We start from the raw sequence: 23523 nt of genomic DNA, 5'->3' as shown, positions 1-23523 counted from the left end.
TACCAACAAGCATTTCCCATATTCTTTACTTACTTCCTCAAGTATTTTTATTAGTGAATTACAACAAAAAATTACTATAGATCAAGAAAATAATTCATTTTTCTTTTCTATTTTTTTTGAAATTTGGAGCAGTGGTGGGTTTTGTAGATTATACTGTGTCATAGTGTATGTAGAATTTCCGTAACCTGAAAAAGAAAGTTTTCTGAGAAATGCTAGAAGGGTTTTTGAATGCCTCCTCTGCATTTAGACCTCAGGAAGGCAGGCATGAGAAAACTGGGGAAATTGCCATGCCTACACAGACTCTTGATTTTCATAAAATAAAAACAGACTTATTTTCGTAAACAATAAACACATGCACATGTACATTAATCTCACTTTCTAGCTATAAGCTCCTAAATTCACTGCAGAGAGCAAATGTTAAAAAGACAAAGCATTTCTATGTACAACTGGAACATGGAATTGTTTGGTTGTTAACAACTTTAATTGTTATTAGAAGAGTTAGTAAGATTTCTCTAGTCCATGTTTGAGACCACATTCCCAAACTGTTTTCCACAGAAAGATGGGAATTAGGGTTCGTTTGACGAAAGAGTTCGGTGAGGAAAACAGATTTGGAAATGGTATGTACTTCCCTCTTTAAATTAGCAAATTAAAGACATCCTTCAGTTTACTTAGCATTTTCCAAACATATTTTATGTTAGTATTCTTTCCCAGAAGAAAAGATAAACCCCACTCTCCTTACATGACCTACACGGCCCTGAGCAATCGGGGCCTCTGGTCCTTCCCAACCTGATCTTCCACCTGTTCCCTCTACCGTCTCCAATTTTGCCACGATGGCCTATTGGCTGTTCCCCATCAGAAACACCCAGCATGATCCCACCTCAGGGCCTTTGCAGTAGCAGTTGCTTCTGCTGGGAATGCTCCTCCCTCACATAGTCACATGGCCTGTTGTCTCTTTTCCTTCACAAGTCTTGTTAAATGCCACCTGGTTAGAAACATCTTCCCTGACCACCCTGCATAAAACAGTAAGCCCCTAATCTCCTTTCTCCTTCCTCTGCCTTTCTGTTCTCCTCTTGAAACAACATATGTTTGCCTTTAATTTGTTATTGACTGTCTGCTCCAACTAGAACATCAGCTCCATAGGAGCAGGGGTTTCGTCTGTATTGCTTGCTATTGAATCTGCAGAGCCTGAGTGGTACCTGGACACAGAAAGTGCCCAATATTATTACGGAATAAATGAATGCACAAAAGAATGGGTTTTTCTCCAGCTCTGTGTGTGTGAAGGCAATAAGAATAATAGCAATAATAATTATAGTAACAACAATAACTAGAAAACATTTATTAAATGCTACCATGTGCCAGGTCGGGGCTAAGTGGTTTGAAAGGGAAGCAGGCAAAACTGTGCAGTGTGTTGATTTCTACAAGAAGGAGTCTGGACTTCAGTCTCCATGTAATAAGCAGTTATCACCTTCATGTGAAGAAGAAGAGTGGTGTTTTGAAAAGATGAATCTGAGATAGGATGGATTGGAAGAGGGAGAGACTGGAGGGATCCATCAAAATCATTTCGACTGGCATTAATTATTGTCCAGAATAGGGCAGTAGGGTGGGAAACAACCACCTTTCAGGGGCATTGTGAAGCTTGCAACAATAGCATTAATTAGCAAAGATGGGGGGTAGTGGGTGAGGGAGAACAATGGATTCAGGATCATTTCTATGGTTTCCAACCACATTGGGGAAGATGACAATTTTGCTTTTGGACATGCTGAGTTTGAGGGACCGATTGGCCTGCTCTGTGTCGACTGCAGCTAGAAGTGGGGCTTGAACTCAGCAGAAGGGACTGAGTTAGACATTCAGACTTGAGAATCTTCCACATAGACTGGTGGTTGAGGGTGACAGGGCCAGATGCATTCCCCAAGACATCGGAGAGCTGGAAAACACAGGACAGGGAAGGGCTGAGGGGAGGCGGAGGGAGTTAGCTGTAAGTACAGTGTGGGGTTGAAAGTTGGAGCAGAAGTAGAGGGGAGACAGTATTGGATCTGGTGCTGAGAACACTGCTGCCCCAGTTGAGAAGAGAGAAGAGTTTCAGAAGACCATGAAGACGTAACCCAGGTTGTGGTGGTTTCAGGAATGAGGCTTCTCAGAGTACTTTGCATTTCTTTCAGTAGGCTGGTGCCATATGATGATAATTTATTTGCCCTTCCCCAACTATCCCATGCGCTCCCCAAGGCTGGGCCTGTCTTCTTCCAGATCTATCCTCCATGGCAAGCACTGTGTCCAAGAGATGGTAGGTGCTCTGTGAGTATTTGCAGAACACATGAGTGAATGAATGGAGAAGAGGGTGGTGGAAAGGAAGCCATGGATGTAAGAGACTGACTTCAATGGTTATAGACTTCAGCTATGAGTGCTTCTTCTCAGAGGAGGAAAAGAGTTTGGACAGTTGCTAAAAAGGGGACATATGATCCAGGAAGACTTTTAATGTGGGAGAGATATGACCATATTTACAGACTAAAGTGAAGAACCAAGGGAGAGGAGAGACTGCAAATACAGGAGAGAGGAACAGGATGATGGGGTGATCTCAGAGAAGAAAGGCAGGCATGTTCCCAGAGCACTGGCGGGGAATTCACCCCCAGGCTGCAGAGGGAACCAAGGACCAGAAGAATTGCCAAGCCGCTGACTGGGGGGTTGTGTTGGCAGTCAGTTCCCCAGTCAGTCTCAGCAGCCCAGGGCACAGGGCTGAGCTGATCAGGAAGGTGAATTTGCATGGTGGGTGTGGCAGAATGACAATGGGGGAGTGTCCAACTGATTGGCAAGAGAGAGTTAATGCAGGGCCAAGAGATGGAGCCCTGATGGGTAAGTGAGTGAAGGCAGAGGCAGCTGATATACTCGAAGCTGCAGGGTATGGTAGGGCATTGCAGAACTTCTGACATAGACAAATACCTCCAACTATTTTTTTGAACTAATTGAGAAGGAAGCGTGGAAGAAAATGCATTGAAATACTAACAGTAATTATGCTTGAGTGATGGGATTGCGTCTCTAGTTTTCTTTCTTCTGTTTCTCTAACTGATAGTATGCTCTTACATAAGACTGATAGGAAAACAGTACCTCTATGAAAAAACAAAGGAGATAACATCCCTGACCAACAGTTTCTGAACTTGTTTCATGGAACACTAGCGATTGCTGAGATGCTAAGAGGTATCTGGATGGAAATAAGATTCCATAGTTGATTTTACTTGGAAAATGGTTGATTGAACAACATCAAAAAGGCTTCTTTATTGCAGGATTTCTCATACACAGTATTATTGTACATTGTGAATTTCTAAAATAAAATCAAAAGCTAAGAATTTTCCCACCAAATTTCTCTACTGAACTCTTTACTCAAGGAACTCATCCTGCCATCACTCAGTGAGAGTGTTTTGGGAAACACTGCCTTGGATGGTAACCAGAGAACTATGTCTGCCTGAACTAGCACCCCAAGAAGAGAGGAGTCCCCTAAAGCCATTGAAACTGCTTTGATGTATTAAGCTTTAAGGCATAATGTTTATTTCACGCCATGATGATTCTCTCTGTAATCATCATGTCATAAAGTACTTTAGTCCGGATTGGCCCACTCATGATTTCTTAACCGAGTTAACTGATGATAGAAGAGTGAACATTAAACATAAGAAGAGTGAGCTTTTGCAAAGAAGAAACAACATCTACGTCAACCCAAGGAGGAGCAGAGAAGTCTTGCATTGGGTGGAAACGCCCCACCCTGGTGCTCCTGCCTTACCCAGTCTTTCTCTGTGGCCACTCCAAGGAGAGTATAATGCAGCTACCACCTCTTTGCTAAGTCATTAGCTGAAGGCCAGTCCCAAGGGTGCTTGACCTGGCCCAAAAGCTGAGGTGCACAGGGAGGAGTGAGCACCTGAAGACTATCCATTGACCTGCCTCTTCCAGTTGAGCAGGGGGGCCTTTCCCGAAGGGGGATCTGAGTGGCATATGTCCATGTCTGCCACAAGACCTAATTGTTTGATTGCATCCGGTGAAAATTTTAACTTGAAGACTCAGGGAGGTGGGGGTGTATTGGTCGGTTTGCCTTTTTGTTTTCTGTTACTTTGGGGATGGAAGACATCTTCTTTCCTTGAAGAGTACGCTGGTACTCGGTATGTCAGCCTGTTGTTGGCCAGCTATTGTGTTAGGTGCCTGACTATGGGGTGCAGTGGACCTTACCCATGACATCACTGCACGATGGTGTGTGGTGACGGGTGCTGGGGCTTCATAAGCTGTTTGTTACTTCTACTCCAACTGCTAGTAACTGCAAATGGTTCAAGACTATCTTTGGCATGGCATCGCTCTTGTAGCCTTGCTTCTCTTATGAATCCTTACAGGGGCTGGGGATGGAGGACAGAACTGGGGAGGGTTTACAGATAGGTCACAGACAATGCTCGGCCTGCCTGTGAACCTGCGCTGACACGAGAACCTCCGCCGTTTCCAGGGGCGAAGCAGGTTCTGCTATCCCGGGGAGGTCTTGTGTGACCTGGCAGCCCACCTCCCTTTGGACGTCAGCTTGTTCCATTTCTCTCTGCATCCTACCGTCCGGAGAACTATATTGCGGCTCTGCACTTTTGGGAGATCCTCTTCATCTTTCAAATCCATTTTTCCTTTCCATATTGCTGCATCCTTCTTGCTTTATTCTCCACAACTTATGCGTAGACGTCTTTGCGAGTCTGTGATGTACTCAACTCAACATGTTGTGAGCTCTAAGCTGCATTTATTCCTGTCATCTGCTTGTGGCCAGTAATAAGTGAAAATGTTTGCTCTGTGAATGTGATTTGACCGGGGTTCTGAGTACAAAGGACATGAGCATCGCAAGCTTAGGAGATGCTGTAATGTTGGGAAGGTACTGGTCTTCCTTTCCCTCGGTACCAAGGGTGAAAGCCCTTGTGTACATGTCCAAAAAACTGTAGAGATGTGGAATATAGGGGTCAGCTTACAGGACAACTTTTAAATTGGAGGAGACTACTGGTTCCATCAGCTGGTGATTCCTACTTATAATACTGTGCTCATCAGTACAGCGATTTTCCCCTGGGCCCCTACTCCAGGGCACAGGCATGGACCAGGCTATGGAATGCTCAGATGGTGGCCCAGGGGAGACAGACATGAAGACAAACCAGAACAGCGACTGTGATGGTGGTGCCACAGAGGGCCACTGGAGGACGGGGAGGAATTACACCTCCACGCGCCATTCAGCAATGAAGCGCTCTATGGAGACCCTGATTTGATTTCATTTGGGAGGGTGATTTTTGAGATGTGGTCCCCTGGCTTCCAGGGAATTAGGTCTGACTTTTAACTCATTTCACCCAACTCACAGTGGTTTTATGGGAATTAATTAGGTAAAGGGCTCCTCAGGGTAGAGCCAATCTGAAAACATGTTCTTTGCTTTCTCTTAAATAGTTTGAAAAACATATGACAGACTGGCTGGTTTATCTTTTCCAACTTCAATGCCTAGATAAAATAATTTGCTTCATTAAAAAATACTAAAGCAAACTTCAGGATCATCCAGATTTCCAGTGCTTTTGACTGTGACAGTCCTTTCTCACCTTTCCACTGGGGTTGATGAGTAAATGATGAACAGAGTAGTTAAGCAGACTTCCTAAGCTACAAGCTTCAGAAAACCGTTTACAAGGCAATTAACTATCGAGCCACTGCTTTCAGCCAGGAAGTCCATATTCCCCAGGAAAGCTTGTTGTCCTGGAAAGTCTGTTGAGTCTGAGACTTGACTATGAAGCAGAGGACAGACATTCTTTGTTCCTTCCTTTTGATTCAGTTGATAGGCATCTCCTGAGCACCTCTTGCATCAGGCACAGTCCAGGCACAGGGGGTTCTGTGGTGAGCGAGTGTACTTCCCATTGCTATGCTCTTTGCAACATGATGAGATACTCAGAACAGTAAGCAGGCAATTCCAATGTGGCAGGTTAAGTCTTGTGTTGGGAGTGAATACCTGGTGCTTTGGAAGCCAAGTAGAAAGATGCTCAAGCTATTCAAGTCTCAGAGACAGATTCCCAGAGGAGGTGACTTTTGAGCTGAAGTCTAGCAGATAAGGAGGTGCTGGTTGTCAGAAGGCAGTGCCTGTCTGGGGAGCTGAAGCAGGTTTGTGTGGCTGGGGAATAGAATATGAGGAGATGAAGCAGTGAGAGGCAAGTCAGGAGCAGATGGGGGCAGGAAAGGGCATCCTGGACTTTGAAAACCCCATGGAGGAGTCTGGTCTTCCATCAGAATCATGGAAGACAGTTTTCAGGGAAGTGACAAGGTCAGATTTATGGTTGGCAAGAAAACTCTGTCTGCAGTGGAGTGGGGAGATTTGGAGGCAGCGACCCGGAAGACACAGGGAGAGCACCCCGCCACCAGAGGCAGAGATTAGAGTGATGTCAAGGATTGCCAGCAGCAGCCAGAAGCTAGGAGAGAAGGATCCAGCCTTACTAACACCTTGCCGTTTGACTTCTGGCCTCCAGAAATGTGAGACAAGTTTCTATTGTTTTCAGCCACTCAGTTTGTGGTCTTTTGTTATGGCAGCCCCAGGACACTAATACAGATGATATGTAGAATTTGGGAGAGAAATCCAAGGTGGAGATACAGGTCTGAGAGTCATCAGCAGAAGGCTGATGAGATCTCGGGAGACTGTGGGAGCAGCCTATGCAGGGAGAACAGGCAAGAAACCCTGAGGGCACCACGCAGAGGGAATCATCATCTCCTGGGGGAAGGGACACCTCTCCACGCCCCAGGCAGTTTCTGTGATGAACTAGGAGTGGAGACACTGCTCTAAGACAGCCCTTTATGGAATTAATGTGTGTTCAGGTCACCTGGGGATCTTGCTAAAATGCAGGCTTGGATTTGGTGTGTCTAGATGGGGCCAGGGATTCTGCATTTCCCACAGTTCCCTGCTGGTGCCTAGACCACCCTTGGAGAAGCAAGTCCTCAAATGTTACGAGGAGACCAAGCTGGAGAAGCCAGAGACGTTCCACCAGGAGGGCCCTATCTCGCAGCCAAAGAAGAAGGCACAGCAAGAAGTCAGTCACGCCACTAGAGCCCAAAGCCATGGAGGGAGCAGGAGAATGAGAAGTGAACAGTATGCACTGACCTGTGCAACAGGCAAAGTGATCGTGGTCACAGAGAGGGAGGGGCCTGGAGCAGGTGGAAGCCAGACAGCAGGGGGTGGGTGAAAAGAGAGACGGGGCTCTATTGTTCTTGAACAAGCTTGGCCGTGAATGGCAGAGAGAGGCTTGCTGGGTAACTTAGGGAGCAGCCACAGGCATTTGAGTCATAGAGCCATCTGGCCATGGGATGTCTAGGACCATTAGAGTGGGAGGAAGCCAGGCCGGCACTGCGGTGTCTGGTGAACCTCAGGGTGACAGGTCGAGGATGGGAGGGAGGCAGGTGAGGAGATGGCTTCCCCAGGCACCTGGAAGAGAAAATCCAGATTGGGTGACTGTATCTGGGCATGGTGGGGAGAGAGGTACCTGGAGAATTTTGGGACAGAGGGAGTAAGAGAGAAGGTGACCTATTGGGAGGGTGCAGAAGAAAATGATGGTTCCTTCTGCTCCTAGAGCAGCAGGTAGATCTAAGGTCAAAGACTTAGGAGGAGAAAAAGATCCTAGGTGAGAGTTGGGGTGGACGGTCTTGGTGAGCCCCACTCTGGTCTTTTTCTCACTTTCACTTCCTTTGCGTTTAAAGTAGCAGTCGGCTTGGGCTTGGATGTCAAGGAGCCTGGGGCCAGGCCTAATTCTGACTCTGGGAAAACAATTCAGGGGCAAGAGGATGGAGCCCCCGCCGCCTCATCTGTTGCTCTCCCAGCCTCTCCACTTCCCTTGCGCTTGTCAACCCCTGACACCGCCAACAATCACTCTGTGCTGTAGTATTTAGACATTTCAGCTGAGGGCAATGCAGAGAAATGGCAGCTTCCTGAGGGCTTGGTCCCCAGACCGACCTCAGACCAAGTGCTCCGTAAATGCTGGAGGGAGGATGGGTGTAAATACTGCTGGGGTTGTGGGTGTGGAGACAGAATGGCTAATGCACGTGTGGGTAAGGTGGTTCATGTTGAAACACAGTAAGGTTGGCCACATCTCAAATACACAATTGGGATCCGGAGTTGGGCCTATTTCAATCTTTTATGGCTACCTAGAATGAACCAAACTGATGTGAAAAACCTCGAAGGACATAGGTGCAGAGTGGGTTTTATTCAGACCACGAGCTATTCAAATTGAACGCACCTCCCAGGGCTCACAGTGACTTCCCTGCCCCCAAGGCTGCAGCCAGCAGATGGAAGAAAAGGTATTTTGACCACGCATGTGCCGTTGAGCCTTCCAATGACTGTGCTGGGCTGAAATCTGCTCAGGGCCACGGTGGAGAGGCCCAGAGCCGTGCGCTGAGCTGGGATGGTGGGCTCTCCAGTTGGAACTGTCGAATAATAACTCCTCGACAGAAATGGCCTGGCTCCCGAACACATGGTTTATGGCTGAAATGGTAAAGCTCCCGAGCGCCATCAATGACACTCTCACTGCTTATAAAGACATGTGGGTTCTTTTCTGGAAAAAAATAAGGCTGCTGCCATTTCCCCCCCAAGCCATAAATGATTCAAATGTCAAGCTCGCCTATGCCTTATGCTATGAGGACATATTAACTTATCAAAGAAGCGGACGCATTATAGGCTGCGTGCCCTCCCCCGCAACTCCATATTTATGTTCAAAATCTCAGGATACGCTACCTGCGCTCGCCACCTTCCCTTCCTCCACGGGAGATTTATAACGCAGCCAGCCAGCAGAAGAGGGACAAAGAAGTAAATATAGTAATATGACAGATTTATTTTGATGTGTTTTATGTGTTTGTGATCTTGCATGCTTTATGTGCTTCTCCATATCTGGGTTCTGGCATCCTTTTCTTGCCATTTCACCCCTTTTTTCACAGCAAGTGCATTAAGTTCTTGGGTGGGAGGGCATGGTAAAGGGGGAAAGAAAACCACAGTTTCCTAGCTATTTGGTTAATCAGGACACTTTTTTTTCACTTTTTACCTGCTATTTGGTAATTTCCTTTCATGTTAACAACTGGCACCCCGCAGCATTTCTGTAGGAGAAATGAGTCTTTTCTTTTTTTTCTGTTTTCGGTAATTGTTGCCTTTAGGATGGCAGGAGCAATTATTCACAGTCTTGACTTGTCTCTTTCCTGAGTGCTGTTCTTCCTTCTCTTTATCCTAGCTTCCCAGAGGAGGCCATGCATGGTCCTCATCTTCACCAAGGCCCGGATGGGAGGGAGCCCTCAGTGCATGTCCCTGGAACAAAGCCATGGGATGGGGGGCATCTGACGATCATTTCTGACAACCAGGCTGGGGCAGGCTGGGCGGTGGAAGGGTGGCACGGGTCTGCTGGAGAGGGGAGCCTTTGATGCAGAAGATTGGTCAGTGGATCCAGAGAGCCAGCCTCCAAGCCCTGTGGAAATTCTTTGCCGGAATGGGAACCAGAGAACACAAGAAGTGCCGGGGTGGAGAATCGGTTCAGTGACACCGAGGCTGCCTGAAAGGCAGAGCTGAATCCAGCACTTACGGAAAATTACAGAGCAGGACATAAGTGGGTGCTGGTTCTTCTCAGGGTGACGGATGTCAAAGCACATCATTTGCAACTCACTTTAAGCGCCCCGGACAAACTAGCTGACAAGATGCTCATAGAGTCTGCAGCAACATTGCAAAATCACTTAGCATCAAAATCCCAGGAGAGCCCCAGCATTTTTGTTACCTTAAGCAAAACAGGCTTAACAACAAACAAACAAACAAGTCCTTTGCAGAGTATTTATGAAAATGCCTAGAAGAGCTGCTGGAAATCTTGATTTTATTTTCGTTTTTTCCCAGGATGAGCGTGTATGGCACTTTTTGGTAGGAAGCAATTCCTCAAAGAACTCCTACTTGGAAACCTTACAGGTTGAGGAGGCCGAAGGACTTGCACTCTGTGTGCCTCAGAGAGCTGCGGCCTGGTGCTCTCCCATTGCCACCCACATCGGGACAGTGCTGGCCCAGAGCCTCACCCAGCGCCTGGTCCCATCACGGAGGCTGAACCCCGTTGTGCTCTTGTAACCAACAGGGCCAGATGGGGGTGAAAACCAGTGGGCTCTGAAATCAGTGGTTTGTCACTTCTCCCCAGCACCACGAAGTCTCATTTCAAGCTTCACAAAATTGCAGAAGATGCTGGCAATGCTGAAAACATACACGGGTGGACAGGTTGTTCCTGAGGGTGTCGTTTCGTGCCTGCGATGTGAAATGATAAAAAATATTAAGGGGACTTTTATGTTGTAACAAATGAGGAGCGGCGCGCTGGACGGCCGGAGTGGAGGGAGAAGATGAGTCTGGCGGGGCCGAGTCAAAGTCGACGTGAAAAAGAATGTGAGCGCAGCTATTTGCAGTGGCTTTAGCGTCACCATCAATCCTGCACTTCATTATGATCAGTATTCCCTCAGCTTGAATATTCGATATTTCAAACTCATTAAAGGAGGAGGATTTTTTTTAAATGGATTTTTCCCTGGATTTTCTACAAATGACCATTCCGAAGATTATAGGAGCCCTCTCGCCATCACTGCTCTGTCACTTTCTTCAGGATAATGAATGAGCGTTTGAGGTGTTTCACCTGCTCCAACAATTTCCCAGTTTCCCATGGATCAGGAGTGACAGGAAACCCCAGGTAAGGATGATGGAAGGAACAGGAAAAGACTTAATTTTGAAAAGCTCTTGAATGCCTCAAGCCTTGTCTTCAAAATCTTTCAGCGACTCAGTGCTTGGAAATGTGCCTGCCTCGGGCTCAAAACTCACGATTAAAAAAGAAAATTAAGCATTCTGTCTATACCAGGGGGGAATACCTGCTGACAACGGCCTGCTTGATGAGCAACAAGGAGATTAGGCAACTGCCACTTCGGGTTCTGGGTGGCAGCTGGGGAATCCTGGATTTCCAGGTGCTGGGCCTGTGGTCCCATCTTCTCACAGACCCAAAGCCTTAGGTCATATACCCTTGAGGAGGAAGCATTTTGCTTTTTTTTGAGAACTACAACCAGTTTATTTTAAATTCTCATAGACAAATTAGAAATGCTGTGCAGAAGGTTCTGATCTTGGCTTCCCATTTCTTCTCACCTAGAAGCTGGTGAACATCCCTAACCAGTAAGACCAAGAGAATAGTTTCTTCCTCTCAGCTTTCCTCCATAGAAGGGTTCTTCCATGTCCTCCTTCGTGGGCACCATGCTGAGATGGTCTCACGTGGGGGCGTTTGTTCTGGGATGTTTACTTCTTGTTCCAAGCCTTTTGTTACTATTCACGGTCAAGGATTCACAGTTTTTGCTTACATCTGTGCTTCAAGGGATGCTTTTCTTCTAATGTGCTCCATAAAATGCTGAATGTCAGCTCCATTTGTCAACCTGAGAAGGCAACATGATGGGAATATGTTTTGAACAAAGGCTTGTGGAACATAGAAGGAGTGTTGAGGTGGCTCCCATCGTGGGCTGTTCTGTCTTGCCACCATGCTGTGTTTTCTCTCTGGGATCAGTCGTCTCTGTGAGCTTCTGTGATGGCAAGGTTATCTTAAACCTCTTCTGAGAAGAGCCACTCTTTCAGAAGTTTTTAAAATAATTCTCATAGTTCTGGTTAGCCAATGTCTCAGAAGTGGTTGAAAGAAAAATAAATGGAACATCAAGGTTGAATTTCCCAACCTGGAAAAAAGCTTGGAATAATGAGTTTATTTCTAATGCTGAGGGTTTTTTTTTGTCTAGTATAGTTTTTAACAGGTGTCGTTCAAATGGATTTGATGTCAATTCCTGTCTCCTCTCTTTCTTGCAGGGGGAGGGGCTGTGTGCAGGGGGCCCGGGGAGTGGGATGTGGAGATGAATCTGATACGGAGGGGGTGGGAAACACATGAGCATCCAGCTCATCTGCTTGCAAGTTACTTGGTGATGGTTTCCTTTTCAAATGTTCTCACTTTTTAAGAAAAAAAATTCTATTGACTTTCCATTGTACAAAGATTCTCTTCTGTCTCTCTCCCTCTCGAGTATGCAAATACTTTAAACAGGGGCTTAAAGAGAGAACATTGCAATTTTCAAATAGGAAATCTGAGAATTACCATTATTTTGGGCCCTTGATGATATGAGAGTTATAACTTGGCCTCTTATTCTTGGATTTATTAGACATGCAAACTGGAGTGGTCTATCGTCTCGTGGTCTGAAGTAGAATGGTCTGGAAGAAAAATGAATGCAGCTGTTTGCCGGTGAGCATGTACTGGTTCAGAGTTGGTCCAGAGACTGGGCCTGTCTTCTCTCTTCCAACTTCTGTATGCAATGAAACCTAGTGAGAGTGGCTAGGTGGCACGTCAGGCTTGGCCAAGCTGGGCACGTCCTTGGAGACATGGCCTGTGGCACAGACCCTTTAGGACCAAGCCTGTGCCTTGGTGCTCACGGTGCTGACAATGAAGATTCCCTTGACTTGTGAGGAGTACGTCCAGGAAGTTTCTTCCAGCAGCCTTTTTGTCCCTCACAGGCATTTATTTCTTTGTGCCACTTCCTATAGCCGGCATGGAGAGCCACCTCAACATTCCTACTATTTTCCATGAACTTTGTTCAAAAAGTATCTATTGACTTCCTCCCCCTTCTAATAGCAAACGCTTACAGAGTGCTTCCTGTGTGCCAAGCACTGTTCCAAGAGGGCAGAAATCAGAGCTGTTTGCTGGCGCCAGGCCCTGCGGGGAGTGGGGTGTAACTGGGTCCAGGCAGGTGTGCCCTCAGTGTGCGTTCTGCCTGCAGGGGACCCACAGGGGACAAGAGCAGTGAAACACTTACGACTGGGAAGGTGACCGTGAGGCACCAAATAGGGTGCTAGGGTGGAGAACGATGACAGCTGGGTCAAGTGGGGGTGGGGATGGCAGCCTACCCACTCTAGAGGAGTCCCCCAACAGAAAAAGAGAAGACACGAATAGATGAGTGATGTCAGATCCCTTTGGGAGATGCCCGATAAAAACTGCATTAGAAAAAGATGCCTTGATATTAGGACTAAACAATGATCATTTCAGGGTTTTTTCCCCAGGCTAGATAATTCACCTTTGATATTCTATTTATTTTTCTTTCAGCTACCTTTGGCACCAGACCTGCTACAGTTGAAATGTAATTGGGGTCAGAAGCACAGGAAGAAGTCGGCCACGGTGGTGAGAAGGGGAATGTTCCAGGAGGGAACAGGCTTGTAAAGAAGACCCAGCGTCTGTGAAGAGCGAGTTGGGAGCACTGAGGTGCAGCCCGGGTTTGGAGTCTAGCGAGCAAGGAGGACGCTGGCGTGAGAGGAGGTGGGAAGAAGGGTGGGGCCCAGGTCATTCCTGGTCTTGAAGGTTTTTAAGGAGTATGGGTTCTTTTTCATTGCAAAGGCAGGTCATTGAAAGAATCTGTGCAAGAGAGTGACAGGATCTGATTTCTGCGGTAGGTAGGGTTGCCAGATAAAATACAGAATGCCTGGGGAAATGTGAATTTCTGATAAAGAGAAAATAAATTTTTAGAATAAGTACATGACAAATATTGCATAGGACATACTTTTTTTTTCCCAAACAGCTTTATTGGCATATAATTCCCATAGCGTACAATTCACCCATTTCACTGTTTTTTGGTGTATTCACAGACATGTGCAACCATCACTACAGTCAATTTCAGAAAATCTTCTTCACCTAAACAAACCCAGACAAAACCATACCCTTTAGCTATCAACCGTCCTCCCAGCCTTACCATCCTGACCCCAGCCCCTAGCAACCGCTAAGCTGCTTTCTTTCTCTATAGATTTCTCTATTCCGGCCTTTCATAGGAGTGGAAGCATATAATATGTGGTCTTTTGTAACAGGCTTTTTTCATTCAGTGTAATGTTTTCAAGGTTCAGTCATGTTACAGACTGTATCAGTATTTCATTTATTATCGCTGAATAATCTTCCACTATATGGACCTATCACATTGTGTTTATCCATTTATCTGTTGATGGACATGTGGGTTGTTTCCCCCTTTTGGCTATTGTGAATCTGCTATCAATATTTACATATAATTTTTTGTGTGAATACATCTTTTCATTCTTCTCGGGTATACACCTAGGAGTAGAATTGCTGCGTCACATATGCCTGACACATACTTATACTAAAAAATAGTCACGGTGTATCTGAAATTCTATCTTAACAGAAGATCTAGAATTTTTATTCGCTAAATTTGATAACCTAAGTTGTAAGAAGATTATTCTTGCTGCGTGATGAAGAATTAAAGAGAAGTTGACTCAGTGAAAGATGGGAGCTCAGTCGAGGCTGCTGCGAAGGAATGGGTGAGAGATGCAGGTGGCTTGGGCTAGGGTGGGCTCTGAGGAGGTGGAGAGAAGGGGACAGATCTGAGATGGACCTGATAGGCCTTGTGATGGATTGGGGGAACCGGGAGGAAAGAATCAGAACGTTCTCAGGTTGCAGGGTCCAGGCTGGAGGAACAGCACTGATGGTGGTGCTGATCGAGAAGGAGTAGCTCTGGTTGGAACAGATGTGGGTGAGGAGAGACTATGGCTAAGTTTCCTATATGCCCCTTGACAGCTGGTTTCCAGCCAGGACCAGCCAATGGAAGGCTTGGGAAGGAAATGTGGATTTCCCAGGACAGTCCCAGAGTCTTCTCACCCTCTTGCTCTGCCCTCTGGCATGTCCTGTGGTATCAGCTCCTTCTCCAGGTTCCAGCCCCTCCCAGGCAGCCCTGCCACTTTGTGTTGGTGGCAACACTTCCTCCCTCCATTTGTCATTCCAGCCCAAGGGGTGGTGGTGGCTTCATGCTGTGGCTGATCTCTGGGTGGCTTCACTGCCATCTCTGGCTTTTTTAGCTTTGGACACCTTTACAACTAGATGAAATTGAGTTCTGTTTCCTGACCAAACACTAAATATAGCTATTATTATTACTGTTACTAACATTACTAATTTATTGATTCCAGATTGTCAATTAGTTCTCCGCGCTTAAACATAGCATTAGTGAAACATAAGAGAAACATTGAGTTTCCAGAATATGTGACTCTGCTTAGTGGATCAAAGGAACAAGATGGCGCTCGTGTGAACATTGCTACTGAGGTCTGAGGTGCTGAGTCTTCAGAACCATCAAGGTTTTCCCAGCACGGCCTGGGTGTTTCTGCTTCCTCGGAGGACTGAGCATGGATGCCCTGGGAAGCTTCTCATGCGCTGCCTCTCCCTGCGGTGCTCCCTCCTGGCTCCCAGAGCTGACTCAGCGTGAATCACCCCCAGAGTGGCAGCTCTGCTTTAAGAACAAGTGGAAACAAGCAAACATCTAAACTTCCCCATTCTAGGGACAGGAACCTGATCCCACGGCAGTGCTTTCCTCAAACTTCGACAACTTCTCAAGAGGTTCAGCACTTCCTGTGTTTTCCTGGACATTTCTCAACACATCTGCTTGTTCCCGACATGGACGTTACAATGCTGATGTATAGTGGCTTCCTGGAGGCTAGCCAGGAGGTGATGCCTCCCAGCATCTCCAGTGTCCAAATGTGGATTTCCCAGGACAGTCCCAGAGGCTGCCACTACAGATTGTCCTTGCACAGCTGTGCTCCCTCGACACAGGGGTGCAAAGGTGGCGAGGGGTCTCACATATCAGTATGATCTGCAGGCTCTACGATTTGACAAAGGAAGTAAATAGATAAAGAGGAAAGTGTTTAAACTTTGTTGACAAGCAACCCTCCCCACCCACGGTGCCCTAGGAGAGAATAATATCCAGTACCTCAGTGAACTTGGGCTCATTGCAGAAACAGGAAGCTCCTGATCAGAACCCTGGGGACAGGGCGACCTGTCAGTTCTGGTTTTTAATTTTAGGAAATAATAACTCAGAAGGAATCCTAGTAATTTCAGTGCAGGTGTGACAGGCATGTATTTTGTAACTATACAATAACACGACTGCATTTCCTTTCTGTGTATCAGAGGGGCTGAATCTACTAGAGATTTGTCTTCTGATGTGAGGGTTGGCCAGGGGACTTAACCTTCCCCTTTACAAGCATTTTGTTAGAAACCAAGAAGGAAAACCAAGCCAACTGTCTTTCAGCTTTCTGCTGCACATCGTCACTGTTCAGCCTTCAGGAGCTGGGGCTGTGTTCTCGTGGGTTCTATCCCTAGAGGAAGAAAGTTGGTTCATGTGTCGCAGCACTGCGGGGATGCAGCTGGTTACTGGAAGACTGGGGTTTACCGTGTGTTAATCTGTGTCTCACAGTCAGGACCAGGATGTTGGCCACAAGAAAGGTTGTGATGGGGCAGACTAGATAGTCTAGAAATCTGTTGACAGGATCCATTTCTGCATGAGCGACTGGGAGAGCTCTTGCTTGGGTTTTCTAAAGCCATTTGGAGTTTTAAGAATAGCTTTTGCTTTTCTTTGTCCCTGATAAGCCTCTTGAATTATTGCATTCTTAAGTCAACTCTGTGCAATTGGTTTAGAGGACGTCTTACCTCACCAATGAGAAGCACATAAACCCTCTGTCTCAAGAGTTAGAATAGACTCCACAGGGCTCCTATTGAATGTTTGCAGCTTGGTTATCGTTTTTCCAGGTCATTCCTTCTCATCTAATTCAACCCAAAGAACTTAGTAGGGAGAGTCTGGACCTAAAGAAAAAGAAACATGGAAAGAAACCTTCTCTGGACCTAGAGAGAAAGGGGTTAGAACCAGCACTGAACCAGTTACTTCCAGGCTGCTAGGAGGGACTGAGGCCAGGCACTGAGGCCAGCCACTTCACTCCCAACACTGATCTTTAGTTCCAAACTTCCAGGGCACCCAGGCCCACAAAGACTCATCCTTAAGGACAGGGAACATCATGGATGGAGGGGCTTCTTATTCAGCCTATTGCCAATACCCCTCCTCCAACCTCCTGGAGTGAGGGTAGAATGTCTGGACTGAGGATGGGCATGGGCCCAGTACACCATGAAAGGGATGCTTGGACTATTCCCAGGGCCAGCTGCCCCCTGGCCTCAAGTCGGGGGATGGAGACCACAGGGAAAGTTGCAATTTCCTTTACTATGTTACAGGACAGAATATTCCACAGTCATTATTGCAGGAATATTGCAATATTCCTGGATATTAGAATATTGCAGGGTTTAAAGTAACTCTAAACCTCAGGCACGTCTTCCTCTTGTCTGGTCCTCCTGAAGTCACTCTGGGGCCAACAAGAGAAGCTAGGCCAGCACGTGCCATGTGCATTTGCAGGACACTGACCACTGTGTGCTCAGTGGCTTATTGGATGAGGCAGTCCACATCTTAGGGGTTGCCATCTGAATACGTCCTTCCCATAGTGCCTTGCTGGTCACCCCCCTGCCCACCCATCATTCCCTCCAGGAGGTAAGGCTGGAGAGGCTCTTCTGCCATCACACAGGGAGGAAAACCAGGACCTCCTTCTGTCTGCTTGGCAGTCATCTCTCCATAAGGTCATGCTTTTATGTTTCTGCACATAATTATTTCTAACATGAGGTTTGAAGCTTTTTCTGATTTTTCTTTACCCTGCTAGTGATTTATTAGTAGACACGCCTGCAATCTCAACCTCAGAGGAGTTTTTTATCTGCCAGTTATAAATATAAGGTATGCAAACACAGCCAACCATTCAGGCGATATCCGCAATCCAATTGAAGTGGTCATGTAATAAATTAAACACACATTTGTGCTAGCAAGTGTCAGCCTTCACAGGGCCCTGTGCAACCACATCACGGCCGTTCAATGCTCCCTTACAAGTGTCTGGATAGGAGGGGCACCCGGCAGCCAATGAATGAGCAGAGTGCAGGGTTTTTTGCCTTTCCCAAAACTCCCCAGGCAAGGGGCTCATCCTGAAGACAACAGGTATGGGCACAAATAGCGGCCTGCAAGTCTGGCTTGTAGAAAAAAACAAGTCATCTCGTTTGCCCTCCTCCTCCCCTCCTCCTGATGTTGGCGACAGGAAGAAAGCATCGAGTCTTAATAGAGAGCAATAATTTTTACCTTGTTACTAAACAGATTTGACCTGGCCTGGCCGCCTCTTTGAAATAGGTCAATGGAGCAGGAGCCACATTGAAAAGTTTACACTTTGGGGAGCTGGTTGACAGGCTGGAAGCAGTGAAAGGGCAAGTTACTAAAATAGTTAGTGCTGGTTGCTGGGCTTCAGCTGCTGGACTGCACACAGACACGTTATGTCAATTAGAACATCTTGGGTGGCTTGTTTGTACTGAGTGTACAGCTAGCTGGGGCAGGCTGGGGGCTCAGAAATCTGCTCTTTGGACTCATTTTATCTTTTCTGTCACCAGGGGAATGGAGCTGATATTGAGCCTGATAAAGAACTATTTCCACTCTGGGATGATTACATATAATTTCTGGACCATGGGGAGCTGCGATAGCCTGCACACCTGCACACTTGTGATCAGGTCATGAACCCCTGAAAGCAAGCCCAGATCTGGAGGTCCTAAAGTGGTCTCCAAATCACACACATTCCATCTCAAAACGTTTGCCTGTCGAGTGGGACTGAATACCAGTCTCTAGGGTGGAGTTGGTGCCCCAAATCCCATTGGCAGTGGCAAAGCCCACTGAACTTAGGGCAACAGTCAAGGGGGTGAGGATCCTAGGGATACCCTTGCTGGCATCTACTCACCTAAATGAGTGGAGTGGGAAAGAAAGGGCACAACTCAGAAGGAACCAGGTGATTTGTTTGCTTTGAGAAAGTTCTTCAAATGAAGTCATTGGATACAAGCTGGAGACAGCAGTGTTTTGGGTTTGCATTTATAAGAGAGGGGAAAGTATTTGCAGCTTGGGAGAAGGTAAATTTGACAATGAAGCTTTGTGTTAACTCCAAGGCAATAAAATAAAATATTTGCAAGGCAGTTATGCAGGAAGCTTTTAAAGTATTTATCTGAAATATTCACATGATGAAAAGGAGCTTAGCAAACCCAAAGCTAGCAGAAGGAAGGAAATAATAAAGATCAGAGTGGAGAAAAATAGAGAATAGAAAAACAATAAGGAAAATTAAGGAAACAAAAAATTGATTCTTTGATAATATCAATAAAGTTGACAAATTTTAGCTAGATGAACTAAGAAAAAAAGAAGACTCAAATTACTAAAATCATAAATTAAAATGAGGGCATTACTACTGATTCCACATAAATAAAAAGGATTACAGTGTCCCAACAAATTGGATAAGCTGGATGAAACGGACAAATTCCTAGAAACACAAAATCTACCAAGACTAAATTGCAAAGAAATAGACAATCTGAATAGACCTATAACTAATAAGGAGACTGATCAGTAATCAAAAGTCTCTCAACAAAGCAAAGCCCTGGACCTGATGGCTTCACTGGTGAACTTTGCCAAACATTTAAAGAAGAACTAATACCAATTCTTCTCTAACTTTCCTAAAAAATTGAAGAGGAGGGGAAACTTCCTAACTCATGCTAAGAAGCCAGCATCGCCCTGATATTAAAGCCGAAGACGCTACAAGAAAAGAAAACTACAGACCAATATCCTACATGAACATTGATGTAAAAATTCTCAGCAAAATAATAGCAAAGTGAATACAGCAGCATATTGAAAGGATTATACACCATAACCAAATGGAATTTATTTCTGGAATGCAAGGATTATTCAATATATGAGCATCAGTCAATCTAACACCCTACATTAATAGAATCAAGGAAAATGCCCTCATGATCATCTCAACTGATGCAGAAAAGGCATTTGACAAAATTCAACACTTTTATGATAAAAAGATTCTACAAATTAGGAATAGAAGAAAACTACATGAACATGATAAAAGGAATATATGAAAAACACACAGCAAACATCATACTCAATGGTGAAAGATCAGGAAGGGAGAGAAGCCACGGAATCTCTCAGGAACACTTTGCCTCATTTCCAAACACACTTGAAAATCAACTAAAGATGAAGATTAAAGATTAAATGTAAACATGTAAACCCTGAAAGTTACTAGAAGAGAATACAGGAAAGTGTTTTCTACAATCTGGGAGTGAGGACGGACTTTGTATGCATGACCCCAGAGGCAGACGTCCTAAAAGACACCACTGATAGACTTGACTAAATATGAAACATCCTGCACTAAATATCATTTTAAACACCATAAATGAAACTGCACAGAAAATAAGAACTTGGGGGGATATGAGATACCTATTTTATGATTGGAAGTTTAATGTGCCTGACATATATTTTAAAAATTGGCAAATTAATAAGAAAAATATGACAATGCTCACAGAAAAATAGGTGGTGAGTAGGTAACAGAGAAAATAAAACCCACAAATGGCCAGCGCATGAGAAAAAATACTTGTAATTAAAAGTCATATTATAGCAAGATTTTTCATCTTTAAAATGAGTAAAGATTGTGCATGTGTATGAGAGTTCATAGAAATTGCTAGTCTCAAAGAGCTAGTAGACGTTAATTAATATAGCATTTCTAGGGGATGATTTTTGACAATGTGTTCTAAACACCTAAAGAATGGGCAAACACCTGACCTTGTAATTTCATGTGTAATAACGGACAGAGGATTCGCTCTAAGAACTACATTAAGATTACCATTAAACCCATTCACAGGTGCTTATTGTAACGTTTGATAATGAAGCATTGGAAACCACTTATTTATTCAAAAGCATGGGATTCGTTACACAAACAGTGATGTCTTTATGTTAAAGCAAATATCCTATGGCTCCAGACCAGTGATTCTCAATCTGTGTTCCTGGGAACTTTGAGGGGGTTCCCTGGAGAAGCCTTTCAAGGCCCACAGGAGAGCAGCTGTGAGTGTTATCTTCCTGATTTGTTTTTACTAAAGTGAAAGACTTAATTTGAAAAACTTTCCTCACTTTAAAAAGGTTTAAATTCACAGTTGTAGAGAAGTGTTTAGACATGTGGAACGTTGTCACAGATACAGTTCTGTTTTAAGGACTACTTGTGAGATGGTGTGTGTTAGTATGCACACACGCAGTGTAGATCCTGAAGCTGACGGCTCTGCTCTTCCCGTGCCGGCACACCTCACGCCCTCTGCCCAGGCCTCCCCACCCCTGTGCTCTGACGCCGCCAGCCCCACAGTCCGTTCTCGGCACACATCCCTGGTCTGCTGCTGGATGCTGCATGGTATGGGGCTAAGAGCCGGGGCTCCCAGCCAGGCAGCTTGAGACAGGGCCTCAGTTTCACTTACTATTTGTGTGACTCAGCAAGCTCCTCTTGCCTCAGTTTACTCATCTGTAAAGGAGGCTGATAATAGCTCCTATCTCATGAGGTAGCTGTGAGGATTAATTGAGAGTAAACTCATTTAATGCCATAGGTATTAAGTACATTTGTGTAGTTAATAATGCTCATTATGTGTACATATATTTGTGTATCCTCGATGCTATACATTTTTAAACATATATATGTATTTATTACATATTTATAATATTCATTATATACCTATTTCTATATACTCAGTTAATCTTATATAGCATTTTACATATATAAATATACAGAAAAATATATAAATATATTTTAATATATGGCACAGAATATCCATAATTAAATATATATATTACATATAAAACCATGGATATTTTTGTGGATATATTAAAATATACTTATCTATTTATGTATACATATGTCTCTTTGTGTAATGGGTGACATGTGCTAACAGCACTTAGCTCTGGGTAGAAGGACTTCATTCAGTTCTTTGAATGCATGCAGACTTCTTTCATCCTGTGCTCTAGCAATGGCATGTGGTGAGCACTCTATGAATGGTTAGCTATTGCTATTATTTTCCCTTCTCTTTTAACGTTAGGCCCTGTCCTTCTCGGCTCAAACTCCTGCAGGACTTTCCGTCTTCTTAGAATGACAGGCAGCACTTTCGCGTAGCTCCTGAGGTGCTCTCTGATCCGGTTCTGCTGCCTGTTAGATGGACCTCACCTCCTGCCACTTTCCCCTTTTGCTCGCTCTGCTCTGGGCCCTCTGGCTCTGACTTATCCTCACAACCTGGTGTGTTCCACCTCAGATCCTTTGCACGTGCTGTTTCTGCTGAACTTGCTTGTCACCTTTACTCTCTGCTCAGTGTCACCTTATCAGAGGCAGCTACCCCAGCCCCCCCGTCTAAGCCCTTCATCTCTCTCTTCATTCTGTTTTTCTGCAGAGCAGAGCATAGTATCTGGCGTGTGTTGCCACATGACCTAGTGTCCACGTACTATGGAGTTACCACCTTGAAATGTCAGTTCCATGAGACACAGTGTGGCCACTTTGCGGTATCTGCGTGGTGTGTCCAGTGTGTAAACGAGCGTCCAGCACACGGAAGGGCCTCGGGCAGGATCTGTGTGGTGAATGCAATGTGCCAACAGTGCTTATCTCTGAGTAGGACTTTGTACCTCCTCTCCATTTATTTTGCTTGCATGTATTTTACTTATTTTTAACAATGGACGAAAACAATGAAAGTTACTTTAAAAAATAGATTGAAGAGTGGCCGGGCTGGTGGCGTAGTGGTTGATCTCATGTGCTCTGCTTCATTGGACTGGGGTTTGCAGGTTTGGATCCCGGGTACAGACCTACACACCGCTCATCAAGCCATGCTGTGGCGGTGTCCACATACAAAATAGAGGAGGATTGGCACAGATGTTAGTTCAAGGTCCATCTTCCTCACCAAAAAATATAGATTGAAGAATGGGGACAATCTGGGAGCCAGGGGGAAAGTGATCTGAACATTGCATCATTTTTATTTCAGAAACAATTATCTTCACAAATCTACCTTATCACACACTTGGGCTACAAAGTGTGTTTTATTCTGAAGCTATTTCTGCCCCCTCAGATGGAGATTCTATAACAGGTAAGCTTTTTTTTTTTTTTGCTATGTGTTTAAATAACCAGATACTCTCTTCCTTTCCACAGGCAAACTCTGGCTTGAAAATAGAGTCAGCTAAGAAATAAAGAGACAGGAAAATATCCTTAACCTATTTTTGGATTGTCCAGTTGTCTACATCATGAGACACAGGGGCCATGTACAGCAGTGGGGGCAAAGTTAACCCAAAACAATGAAGACAAGTGAAAAGACAATACCCAAGAGCTGGTGAAATTGCACTTGCCTAGAGCTCAGTTAATTTTGGAAAATGTCAGAAATTCTTGGCAAGATCTGCTACAAAATTTGCTGGGTCTTTGTTAAATAACTGTTAAGAATTTCAATACAGTGAGAAGCAAGCATTAAACCAAGCATGGGACTTTCCTAAGTTTCCTAAGGTGAGGAAGATGGACCTTGAACTAACATCTGTGCCAATCCTCCTCTATTTTGTATGTGGACACCGCCACAGCATGGCTTGATGAGTGGTGTGTAGGTCTGTACCCGGCATCCAAACCTGCAAACCCCAGTCCAATGAAGCAGAGCACATGAGATCAACCACTACGCCACCAGCCCGGCCACTCTTCAATCTATTTTTTAAAGTAACTTTCATTGTTTTCGTCCATTGTTAAAAATAAGTAAAATACACGCAAGGAGGGTCCTGTACAATGACCTCGATTCCTGGTAGGTG

Source organism: Equus przewalskii, chromosome 1, assembly GCF_037783145.1.
Source record: "Equus przewalskii isolate Varuska chromosome 1, EquPr2, whole genome shotgun sequence".
Lineage (NCBI taxonomy): Eukaryota > Metazoa > Chordata > Mammalia > Perissodactyla > Equidae > Equus > Equus przewalskii.
This window is presented reverse-complemented; position numbering follows the sequence as displayed.